The sequence below is a fragment of the Terrapene carolina genome, unplaced genomic scaffold, assembly GCF_002925995.2.
Source record: "Terrapene carolina triunguis isolate 2854851 unplaced genomic scaffold, T_m_triunguis-2.0 Scaffold112, whole genome shotgun sequence".
NCBI lineage: Eukaryota > Metazoa > Chordata > Testudines > Emydidae > Terrapene > Terrapene triunguis.
Window position 1 is genome coordinate 9484967 of NW_020664463.1, and position 13034 is coordinate 9498000.

Below are 13034 nucleotides of genomic sequence, written 5' to 3' on the forward strand. Positions count from 1 at the left end.
GCCGGGCAGCCTCCAGACCCTGCGCCCCCGGCTGGGCGCTTCCCCTCCCGGGCTTCAGCTGCGCTGGGCAAGCACTGGCCGGGGGCGCAGGGTCTGGGGGCTGCCCGGCAAACCGTGAAGCCGGTAGCGCTCGGGCAGCCCTTTCCCCGTGGCTGGGAGTGGGAGGGAGGAGGGGGCGGAGTTAGGGCGGGGAAGGGGCGGAGTTGGGGTGGGACTGGGGGTGGGGAAATGGGCGGGGTCAGGGCCCGTGGAGGGTCCTCTTTTTTTTTTTTTTTTTTATTTAATAGGTATGGTAACTCTAGCTAAGCTTGGGCTTGTAGTGAAACCCACTGGCAGGCAGGCTTTATGGGCATTTGGCTTTTTGTTGTGCATATCTCTACTGAAGACAAAAATGATGCTCCAAGACTAGAGGGTCAATATTTTACATATCATTACAATTACATGATCTTAAAAAAAAAAATCTTAAACTTCTGTCACAGCATTATTAAGAGATTCATTATATGGTCCCTCTGCTGGCTGGGCAGCAGGAGTTGAAAACATTTCTGGAAGTATGCTGTCCTCATTGCATTTTGATATTTGGTAGGATTAGGTGCTGTGTATCAATATGGTGAGCATGTTGGATTTGTTCAAACAATAATCCTATTAACTTCAGTTCAAAACAGTGTTTGACTTAATGCCCCGTTGTATGAAAATTACACTGCAGTAATAGATATTTATCATCCATGAACATGGAGTTGACTTTATTTTTTGCTAAGAAATCACTGGGCTTCCCTGAAACAGGAAAATGAACATTTCTTCAGTGTTTTGCTCTTTAACTATTTAAGGCCTTAGTATAAATCCATGTGTGCTGCCTCAACCTTGGTACATAGTCATCACTGAAAACTACTGTCTGACAGCTGGATGGCATAAATAATTATAATAATAATTATGTATTCTTACTGTGGTGATGCTTTAGAAATATATATACAAGTATTCCTTTTCTTTGATTTTAAAAAGAGCCCCTTAAAAATACCTGGTTGTTTAATGCAAGAGTAAATCACAAAATAAACTAAATATGAAGAGTAAAAACAGAGAAGGGGAAAAAGGTTCCAAAACTCTTCTCCACAGCTTTCAATATAGATCAAGATAAACAAGTAGCAGTGGTAGTAGGGTTGTTAGGGAAACATCTGTCAATCAAAGCATTTCAATTCAGGGGCTGCTTTACATCATTTATCTATAAAATACAGTATGTACTGCAGATGTGGTTATTGTTGAGGAGGTTAAAAACTGAGGGTCAAATCCTGGCAAAAAGGTTCTCTATGACGTGAAACTCACAGAAGCTGTGTAACCTCCCTGGGATCTTGATCAGGAAGAACATCTCCTATGGGACAGCCCCTTGACTACATCATCCTCATCACTGAGTGAAGTCTGACTCTTTGTGGAACCCAGTTGCTGTAAGTATAGGCAGGTTCTTGGGAGGAAAAAGCTCCTCCTCCATATCCCAGCAGTGGGCGGAGGTGTTAGTCTGGGGGGATGAGATGGAATGGGCTGTGTGGTCTAAAGACTTGTCCTGGGTGGTATCTCTGCAATGGAGCTGCTGCCAAGCAGTAAAGATGGGGGCCCATCAGGCTGAAGAACACCCCATCTTCCTGAAAACAGGAGTGTTATCAAAGGAAAAAAGCCCCAGAAGACACCCCTATGCACCCAAAACATGCCCACATTTAAAAAAAAAAAAAAAAAAAGAGACAGAGAGAAAAGAAGTCAATTATTCTTTTCCCAAGGTCCCACCATGGGGGAAAAAGCTCTTGTAATGCACCTTACATCTCACGGCACTTTACAAAGGAGGTCAGAATCATTATCCTCATTGTACAGATGAGGAAACTGAGGCACAGAGGGGAAGCATGGAGCTGCTCAGGGGTAGGGATGCTTGTTTGCATAAGTTCCTGCTGCCAAAATAACTCCATGACATCTATCCACAGAGCAGATATTTCTTGCCCTCCCTTCCAATGCAGCAGCCTGAACTGCACCCTCAAGGTGGGTGATCAGCCAGTTCACAAAGCTGTATGTTGCTTGCCACATGTAAACCCAGCGTGATGATTTAGCCCATAAATTCAGTATGGCCAGGATTCTTCATAGTTTGTCTATCAGTTAAATTTGTAAAGTGCTTTGGATCTGGGCTGAAGGAGGCTGTATAAATGTAAGTTTTTAAAGTATATTTTTCTTTCTGTGGCTAATGGAATTTGCCAGACTATATTTTTCAGAGATTCAGGTGGAGTGTCAGAACAGCATCTTTTAATAATCCACCTGGACAATAATGAATGGGTGAGTGGGAGAAGTAACCAGAACTGTCTTGTGAGCCATTTGAAAGACTTTATTTCATCCCTCTATTCCAGGGGTGGGCAAACTTTTTGGGCCGAGGGCCACATCTGGGTGGGGAAATTGTATGCAGGGCTGGGGCAGGGGGTTGGGGTGCGGGAGGGAGTGCTGGGTGTGGGAGGGGGTGTGGTGTGCAGAAAGGGGCTCAGGGCAAGGGATTGGGGCAGAGAAGGGGGAGCGGAGTGTGAGGGGGCTCAGGGAAGGGGATTGGGTGCAGGAGGGCTGCGGACTGCGGGGCGGGCTCAGGGCAGGGGTTTGAGGTGCACAGGGGTGCAGGATGCAGCAGGGAGCTCAGGGCAGGGGGTTGGGATACAGGAGGGGTGCAGGGTGCGGCAGGGGGCTCAGGGCAGGGAGTTGGGGTGCAGGAGGGGTGCGAGATGCAGGCAGAGGGCTTAGGGCAGGGAGTTGGGGGGCAGGGTGCAGGCGGGGTTTGGGCTCCGGCATGGCGCCGCTTACCTAAAGCGGCTCCAGGGTGGCAGCGGCACACGCCAGGGCATGCTCCCTGCCTGCCTGCCCTGGCCCCAAGCCGCGCCGCTGCAGGAAGCGCTGCGGCCCCTGGGGAAGAGGGGGCGGAGAGCTCCATGTGCGCTGCCCTTGCCGTGCCTCCAGGTACCTCCCCCGAAGCTCCCATTGGCCGCGGTTCCTCGTTCCCGGCCAATGGAAGCTGTGGGGGCAGGTGCCTGGAGGCAAGGGCAATGCACGGAGCCCTCTGCCTCCCCACCCAGAGGCTGCAGGGAAGTGGTGCCGGCCACTTCTGAGAGCAGCGCAGGGCCCGTGGCGCCACGGGGGGCAATCCCGCGGGCCAGATCCAAAGCCCTGACAGGCCAGATCCAGCCCACAGGCTGTAGTTTGCCCACCCCTGCTTTATTCTGTAGTGGAAGGAAGTCAAACAACTTTTTATATTTTAAAGAATTTACCTTTCTTTAAAAAAATATCTTGCATCAGGAATAAAAGTAAATAGATCATCCTAGCCTGATTAATGGGTAATGAACAGATCTAAAACAGAGCACTGCATTCCAGTCTTCCAGATAACATACTCCCAAAAATGCCTTTGAAGGAGAGCTTACAACAGGTACAAAGAAGAAATTGAATCAGTCTGTGCTTCACAATCTGGTACAAAACAGTTAAACTGCTGCCAACACACACTCCTAAATCAGTCTTTCAGATCCTCACTCCTTGGATTGTAATTCCAGTGCCATTTTTAGCTTTTCCTTTGTCCAATAGCTAGCCCTGTCTCCATAGTCTGCAAAAGAAATGAGTGGTCATAGCATAAAACCCTCAGTTTGGCAAGGTGAAGTAGAATTACAGACATGTTAAAATGCATTGGTTTGAGTTAGTTCCCTGTTTTCTCCCTGATTAATGGGGTTAAGGGTTGGAAAGGACACCAGATTTGAAGTCTTGCACATCAGTTCAGTTTTCTGAGTATTGTATAGTCATGTTTGTGTTGTATTACTGTCTCTGCCTATTACACTAAAAGGGATACATTACAATACATAGTTCTTCTATCTTTCCCTGTGTTAGGTCAAAAACTATCATTAATTTTTCCACAAATTTTATGGCAGCCGTACCTTAACTCTTTTTTTTTTAAACTGAGACACAGAATCTGAAATTGTTTAGTGAATTCTAACAGTTCACCCCAAGAAGTAATTTTCTTCTGGGGAGATTTGCTTCTATATTTTGTCTGCAAATCTCCTTAAATTGCAAGCATCAGTTCTAAAACTCAGCCAACTAGCTATTGAGAGAGAAAGAGAGAGAATTGTAGAATCTTGATGATTAATATATAACCTTTCTAACTTGTATAGAGAGCCTAGCACTGTAATATTTAATAATAAGCCTAGATAAATCATATAATCGAGATATTTGGCTAGTGTGCCCTTTTGATGGCATTTTGTGTTGTAACAGTGTGTTTACCCTGCACCATGCGGATGCATTTGTTCCCTAGTTTCCATCACTGAGGAGTAATTTTAGCCCTCCAGCTGAACCAAAAAACTCCACCCTTTCCAAGGTAACAGAAGTCCAAATAAAGTTCCAATCTTCACACAGTCTCCCTGGCTCTCAACCATTGCTTGAGGGTTTGTCCATCTTCTCCTCTCTTCTGGAAACAGCCACACTCCCTGCTGGTCCCTTACAGTCAAAATGAGTTCACACCCTCCCATCTTCTTCCATAAGAGCAACCTTTGGGGCCCTCAACAAAATGAAGCAGGTGTCAGGTCTAACCACCATCTTTCTCCTTCCCCAAGGCCACTGCCCTTCCATAAGCATTGCCTCCTCAGTGTACATTAGCCCTGGATCGCCGTCCAGCTATTTTCCCAGGCTCTTTCACTAGCTTCCCCCTAAGCTCTTTTCCAGACCCTCTGACTGATGGGACAGCCCTTTTCCTGGTCTCTTTGCCATTAGACTCAGCAGGTCTTGCTGCATCTCCCAGAATTCCCTGTTCTTGGTGGAAACCAGGGGCACAGCACAGTGCAGGACCTGCTACCTGCCTCCCTATTACGTATATTAAACATTTTAAAATCAATTAATTACTTCTGTGTTTGTGACAATCTTGAAAATGTGGTGTATTGAAAATGGTGTTAACATTGTGAATTGTCCTTTTAAATTCTCTGGGTTTTCTGGGTCCTGATTGCAGGAAGAGGGATTTGTAGGGCAGAGTCTGTTCTGCAGATGTCCTAAAGCAAGTGGGGTGATTTCTGCCCCTCTGTTTTAGGGAGCAGCCTGCTTTGTCTCTCTGTTTTGGGTTCTTGTGTGTTATCATTGTGAATTCTAAGACAAAGAATAGCATTACATTTCAGCCCTCCAGCAAGAATATCATATGTTTTTATCTTGCCTCTCTGTTTGTATGATGTGAAACGCAGCAGAAAACAGGGCGATAGTTATTTCAATCATTAAAAAAATTGCCTCTTTACTTACTCTTTTATGAAATGTGCCCTATTTATCCATACATTGGGTCACTCCTTGGATTTTTAAAACTATAAACCTCATGCGGTGTTGAGGAAGCTGCACGCGTCAGGTGATCAGCTATCTCCTTTGCTGGTGTGGGAGCAAAGAGGCTTCGCTGGTAGCAGGTGCTCGAATGGCACCCTTTCGGTGGTAGTGATGGTTGTGTATCTCAATGGCTAACTTAGGGCCAGTATTGAAAACCTTGAGCTCTTCCTGTAGGAAAAATATTGAGGTAAGATGCCAGCCAGCCATGTGGAGATGTATTAAATTATTTTGTTTAGGGGCTTCACTCTAAAAACAGGCCCCTTACAAGCATATAAGGTGATGACGGGAGGCTCCGGGATGCACTTTCTGAGACCACTAGTCCTGGGATTGGGATTCTGAGGAATATGTATAGGTTTATTAATAAAATTAAAGTAGGTTAAAAAGAAAAGGGAAAAAAACTATTTTGAAGATTAACATAGGCACACAAATTGTGTGAAACAAAATGCAAATGCTCTGATTCATCTTTGTGGTATCAGCTCACAATGTAGGGAAAGTTTCTTTTATGTGAAATGTGTTTTAAAATGTTTTCCTCCTCTCTAAAGCAGTGAGTGACCATACTGGTGGCCAGAAGTGTAGGCTTTGTATGCTCAACCCCGCGTCTGTTGAACAGGAAATAACTGAAGCCTTTTGCTTTCTGACATACCAGAGTAACAAAGAACATCTTTGATTTACAGAAATAGCCCTTTGAAAGAGACTCAAAAATAACGACGGTGTTTTTAAACAGATGTTAAGGGCACTCCACTGATGGAAGAACAAATTAACCAAAGCTCCATGTTCAGGGTAGAAGTGGGTGAATGCAGCTGTTCTTATTAAAATGAAATAAATAAGATGGATGGACTTCACATAACCAGAAAAAGCTTCACCCCGACAGCACATTCTATTATTCTTTTCCTTAAGACAGATCTCCATAAAGTCCTCCACAGATGAGAAGGACAGATTGGCCTTGATGCAGTTAGCACGAGTGAATAAAGGCCAATTGGGGGCCTGAATAAAGCACATTTATGATCCCCCGCCACCTCACACGCTGGGGAAGACTTTTCTTTCCAGCCTACTTCTTCCTCTCCTCAGACTCTTACTCCCAGCCTCCCCAGGATGGACTGCTGTCTATCTCCTATTGCTGAGTCTTTGGTCTTTCTGCCAAATGAGCAGGCTAGCTCGTTTCAGCCGGCAGCGAGCTGCTGGCCCCGTTCAGCAGCATGCAACGTCACTGCCTACTGTGCTGCCCTCTGACTCGCTACTGTGTCTGGGCCCCCTCAATGTGAAGTCACATCCCTACTACAGGTCCTGCCAATTAGTGAGGCTTGAGCATCTGACCATCAGTTTAATACATTGGATAAAGACCGCAGCGACAAGGAGATCTTTTCCCTTATTACGTGTTTTCCATTTGAGCACTTTGCATTAGACTAGACACACTCAAAATAACACTGTCAAATAACTTTTTCCCTAGCTATCTCCTGTTGTGTGTGAAGTTCTGCAGTACCCTTTTTAGAGACCTCAAATATTTTTTTCCGTCTACCAGATTTTATCCCTTTTCCATCTGGCAAATGAATTTTTTCCTAACACTGTGAAATAGAGCTCAAATTAACATAGTTATTCTAGTTCAAAAGCTTGAGGCCCCATTCCTGCAGAGTTATCTGCTTGATCATCCCCCTTGTGCCCATGTGAATTCCTGCTGCCTTGAGAACAAGTGTGCACATGTGAGACCTTTTGCAGGATCAGGACCTGAATCTGTATCTGTCATCTTATCTTGACACAGTATCTTTGTGTCCTGGCGTTATGACAGATGTTAGCAGCCCTGGCAGCTCCAGGAACTGTTTGTTGGATGCTGCAGCACTCACCAGTGCAAAGCTGGATCTACAAAGCAATGTAATGTGTGCTTTTTTTCCCCTTAAGTTCACTTATGGGGTGGTAGATTCATTAGTTGATGATTTCCCAGTGCTTTGACTATGTACATAAAGTACTTGTGTCTTACCTTAAAAATACAATTGACCTCTGTGACACCACGTTCTTGCCTTTAGGAATCAAAGAAGTTAGATTTAGAAAAGCCACTTATATCATCTAGTCTAACACTCTGCCAATGTAGATTTGTTTCCTTGGTTTGTTTCCTAGTCTTTTTTGTCCGTTCTAGTTTAAAATAATTTTGGAGCCAATAAGCTTTCACCGCTACTTTCAGGAGAACTATTCCATAGCCTAATACAGTGGTCCCCAACCTTTTTCATCTGGCAGGCGCCAGATGATGAGCCACCGCGGACCGTGGCCGGCGGACGAGCATCTGCCGAAATGCTGCCGAGAAGCGGCAACGTCAATAGACGTCGCTGCCGAAATGCCACCGACAAGCAGCAGCATCCAGAGGCATCGCCGCCAAAAATCTGCAGCATTTCGGCGGCAACACCTCTGGATGACACTGCTTGTCGGCGGCATTTTGGTGATGCTCGTCCACTGGCCAGTATGCGGGTGCACATAGATGCCCTGGCGGGCACCATGGTGCCCACAGACACCGCGTTGGGGACCACTGGCCTAATAAATCACTGAGCAGCAGGGTGGTAATAAATAGCCTCTCTCTATGTGGCTCTGCTGCAACCACATCTAGATATATTGCAAGCGTGGCCAAACTGTGGCTCGTGAGCCGCATGTGGCTCTTTTAAAGTTAAAAGATGCCCCCACGGACCTCCCCATTTTTTTTTTTAATAGGGACAGTCCCGATTTTTGGGTCTTTTTCTTATATAGGCTCCTAATACCCCCCCTCCCCTCCACACCCACCCCTGTCCTGACTTTTCACATTTGCTGTCTGGTCACCCTAAATACATCTCAGTGGCAGTTTTCCCTGATATTCAGTTTAAATTTTTTTCCCTAAATTTCGTGCAATAGTCCTAGTTATATCTCCAGGTACCACACACTAGATTTCCTTCATTCCTTTGTGTTTTTACACTTTTGAATATTGGTAGACTGTCATCTCATGTTACCTCACCCACCGCTTAGTCAAACTGCATATATTTAATCCTCTTCATTTTCTTTCCTACGTTGATCCCTCCAGTCTTCTCATCATTTTTCTTGTAAGATTGAGTCCAGACCAGAATACAATATATGAGGAGTGGCCAAACTTACTGACTCTCCGAGCCACGTACAATAATCTTCAGAAGTTCAAGAGCCACAAGACACACGCAATCTGCCCTGCAGCGCGGCACCTGCTGGGGTGTGGGGCTTCTCCCCAGTGGCCCCTAGTCCATCACCCCGCCGCAGGGGAGAAGCCCGAGCTCCTCTTCTCCCCAGCCCCCCGGTCCAGTCTGGTAGGTGGAGAATGGGGAGGTCCGTGGGGGCATCTTTTAACTTTAAAAGAGCCACATGCGGCTCACGAGCCACAGTTTGGCCACGCTTGCAATATATCTAGATGTGGTTGCAGCAGAGCCACATAGAGAGAGGCTATTTATTACCACCCTGCTGCTCAGTGATGTGTGTAATCTTTTAACATACACGGCCCAAAGTACACGCATCTTTTTACCTATTATACCTCAATGCAAAGTCATGTCTAATTTACTGGTTCTTACGTTATCCTCTTGTGGGGGGTGTAACAAAGCAGCCTTTGGCGGGACACTACTGAGAGTATCAATTCAGGACAAATTGCTTGGAGCAGGGCAGTCACAGCCCGAGGCTGGGGGTCCTTCACTACTAAGGCAAACCAACAAGCCAAACAGAGAGGAATTTGGTTTTACCCCACTGGCTAACCAGAAGTCATATAAGCAATTCCCTCAGACACTCCAGTTTCCCAGTATCACCACCAGCACCACTCCTTATGGGGGATGAATGGTTATGAAAACCAATACCCCAGTAAAAGAAAAAAGATTCTACTGATCCCAAAGGACCAAGCCCCAGACCCAGGTCAATATACCAGTCAGATCTTACCCACAAATCACGCTGTTGCCAATCCTTTAGAAACTAAAATCTAAAGGTTTATTCATAAAAAGAAATACAGATGAGAGTTCTAACTGGTTAAATGTAATCAAATACATACAACAATTGCAAAGTTCTTAGTTCAGGCTTGTTTCAGGCTTGATGGGATTACTACTGATTTAAACCAATTAAGTGTCTGGAGTACAAACATCCCAGCTTGGATTGGTCGTTCAGTCCTTTGTTCAGAGCTTCAGTTTCAAGCATAGTTCCTCCAGAGGTCAGAAGCAGGATTGAAGACAAAATGGAGGGGTTTCCAGGGCCTTTTATATCCTCTGCCATGTGGAAGAAAACCCTTTTGTTCTTACTGTGGAAAATCACAGCAGCAAAATGGAGTTTGGAGTCACATGGGCAAGTCACATGTCCATGCATGACTCAGTTTGCAGGCGGCAGCCATTGCTCAAATGCTATCTTACACGTTCTCAGGAAGGCTGATGTGGATTGGAGTCTCCCAAGGTCCGCTGTCAGTTAAGTGTTTCTTGACAGGACTATTCTGAGTAAGTGCCCATTCTCAAGAAGCTGACCAAATGCTTCACTGATGCTAGTTAGAATCAAACACATTGAGATACAAGTACATAGCCAATATTCATAACTTCGAATACAAAAATGATACACATACAGACAGCATAATAACCAGCAAATTACAACCTTTTCATGTACAAAGGAGGTCAAGTACGGTGTCTAAGATTTGGTGCAACTATAGGACCTTGGTTGCAACAATGATCTATACGTTCACAGTTCATGTCAATAATGTCACAGTGGGTTCATATAAATAATTTGTTTTATTCAACTAGATTCTTGTTTTCATGTTTGAAAGAATGTAAAGTCTCAGAGAAATTGTACTGAGCCCATCAAATTTCAGTGGTTTCATTTTGATCACAAATGTGGGGTAGAATCTGTGAGGAGACGTATTGCTGTTTCGAGCAGAAAGTCCATCTGGTGCTCAAGGGACTATGCTGCCGGCTTTCTCACTTTCTGACCTGTGGGTCCCCAACTCCATGGTGTGCTCTCTCTAGACCCCTAAGATTAGAGGCAAGCCTTTTGCAAAGTACTTTGTCTTTTCCGCCTCACTGCTGCGTGCTTTTGATCATCTTGGCCAATGGAGAGATGTATCAGGCCCAGGGCATAAAAAGAAATGTTAGGAACTAATTTTATTAAGAATGATTAGGAATAAATACAATAACTCATTTCCAATATGCATTTCTTGCTTTCTCTACTCTTATTCTTGAGTCAGTCTTTAACATTCACTTCCATATGACACCCAGTGTTTCTTCTTATCCAGTAGCATTTCTGATAGTTGTTTATGCTTAATAAGTTACCTCAAACTTTGTGCTGATTAATAACTCAAGACTTGTTGTTGTTTGCTTTTTAGTGTCAAAAGTTTATATGGATCAGCTGTATAGTCTGAAGAGCATCAGTAAAGATCAGCATTAAGTCTCCTTTTCCAGTGTGAGTAATCCCCCAGCCTACTGAATCATCCTCATTATTGGCATCTTTAATGGCCATAGTCAGCCTTGTTGCTTGTACATTATCCCCTCAAGGAGCTATTGAATGTTTCCAAAGTTAGGGAAAGTTTTTTACTGTATAAAATCCCTTTAATGAATTGTAAATGGATACCTTCCTTAGTAGTAATGTAGCCTCCTTTGATTTGCAATATCCTTTTATTTTGGTATCGCTTAAGGGCCCTGATCCTCTAATTTATGCAAGCAAATCTTCCATTCAGGTCAGTGAAAGTTCCTCTCCCCCCCCCCACCCCCGCTTTGAGGCAGTAGGACTGGGACCTTAATATGCAGATTGCTGTTATATCACTGTACTGTATATCATGTGGAAGACTTCCACATACATACCCACAAGAAACTTATCTAAAATAATCACCAGAACTATTTTTCTGGTAGAATCCTGGTTGGAAGACCATTTTATTAAGCAATACAATATTTGGGGGTTTTTTTTCTTAGTTTCAAGCTCTATAAGTTTACGTGTATCTGAATTTGACCACTTTTAGGCTAGACTCTGAATTTATCTAAATAACTGAGTATATGTCAGAGTTTGGTAGTCTTGATATATCTACATTTTAATGTACTGTATGCTGGATAAAACATGTGAGGACTTCATGTTTCTGAAACTAAAATGGCTCTTAATAGAATTATTTACAGAGAGGCTACAACCACTGCTAATATTCCAGCCATGTGCACACAGACTGACTTCCTGGTGCTCCCTCCGAACCCTTCCTTCCTACAACCTATCCTCCTCCTTTGAAGCTCCACACAGGTTGCTACAGTGTTCCTTTTAACAATTTTTGTTGTTTTTTTTTTTTTGTGCAAGCACAGGTTACTAGCACAGAGCCCACCATGGGGACATGGCCTTTAACGTCAACCCGTTGTGCCTTGTTAGGCTTCATATTTCTTCAAGTGTGCTGATCTTCGAAGCAGCCACCTACTTCTTGTTTGTGTTTTCACTGTTGGTAGGGGACTTGATTCTACCCTGTTGTTGCCTTCATCCTTGGCTTCTGTGTCATATGCATGCTGTGACGGGGTTCGGTCATACAGACCCCTTTGGGACTGTCACCTGATGTGCTGAAATTATCTCTGAGCCCATTTTCCCTGCTAGCTTGGGACTCCAGAACCCTGCCTTGTTGATCCAGACACGCTAGCCTGCTGCAACACAGACCCAGGGTCTGGTCCACGCCCCCAAAGCGGCAGACTTAACTGAAAACAGCTTAGCAGGTTATTTGTCTCCAGCACCCAGACACCCAGTTCTCAATGGGATCCAAACCCCAAATAAATTCATGTTGCTCTGTATAAAGCTGTCCACCCTCTCTAACACTGAGAGAGAGAGAGATGCACAGCTGTTTGGCCCCCCAGGTATTAATCACTTACTCTGGGTTTATTAAAAAACAAAGTGATTTTATTAACTATAAAAAGTAGGATTTAAGTGGTTTCAAGTAATAACAGACAGAACAAAGTAAGTCACCAAGCAAAATAAAGCAAAAACACGCAGGTCTAAGCCTAATACACTAAGAAACTAATTACAGGTAATATCTCGCCCTCAGAGATGTTCCAATAAGCTTCTTTCACAGACTAGACGCCTTTCTAGTCTGGGCCCAATTCTTTCCCCTGGTACAGTCCTTGTTAATTCCAGCAGACATCTCCGGTGGTAAGCCGGGGTTTTCTCATGGCTGGCAGCCCTTTGTTCTGTTTCACACCTTGTGCCAAAGCTATAAAAAGGGGTGAATCTTTTGTCTCTCTGGGTCCCCACCGCTCCTTCTAAATGGAAAAGTACCAGATTTAAGATGGATTCCAGTATCAGGTGACATGATCATATGTCCTGTGAGACTCCATTCTTCATTACCCACGGGCTGGTCCACGCGTACACAGGAAGGCTTGCAGGTAAATAAACCATCTACAACCAATTGTCCTAGTCAATGGGAGCCATCAAGATTCTAAACCACCATTAATGGCCCACACTTTGCATAGTTACAATAGGACCTCAGAGTTATACTTCATATTTCTAGCTTCAGATACAAAGATGATACATGCATACAAATAGGATGAACACACTCAGTAGATTAATGATACCTTACAAGAGACCTTTTTGCATAGAGCATATTCCAGTTACATCATATTCACATTCATAAGCATATTTTCATAAAGCATATGGAGTTCGTGACACATGTGCACACAGTATATATGTTACAACACAAAATTAAGATTGCCAATACACATCAGTTGCCTCAGTGAGTATTTTTTCTT

General features: G+C 44.3%; 1 protein-coding gene across 11 annotated transcripts in view; it reads left to right on the forward strand.

Moving 5' to 3' along the window:
- The window catches only part of PPFIBP1 (PPFIA binding protein 1), a 173721-nt gene that overhangs the window by 35837 nt on the left and 124850 nt on the right, over window positions 1-13034 (forward strand). For 10 of the 11 annotated variants that reach the window (XM_024214062.1, XM_029911650.1, XM_029911651.1 and 7 more), the window contains exon 1: window positions 10674-10734. The exons of the other annotated variant lie outside the window; for it this stretch is intronic. The gene's annotated coding sequence lies outside the window, so the exon portion shown is untranslated. Of the gene's footprint in view, window positions 1-10673; window positions 10735-13034 lie in introns of those variants that run through there. 11 annotated transcript variants of the gene reach the window in all.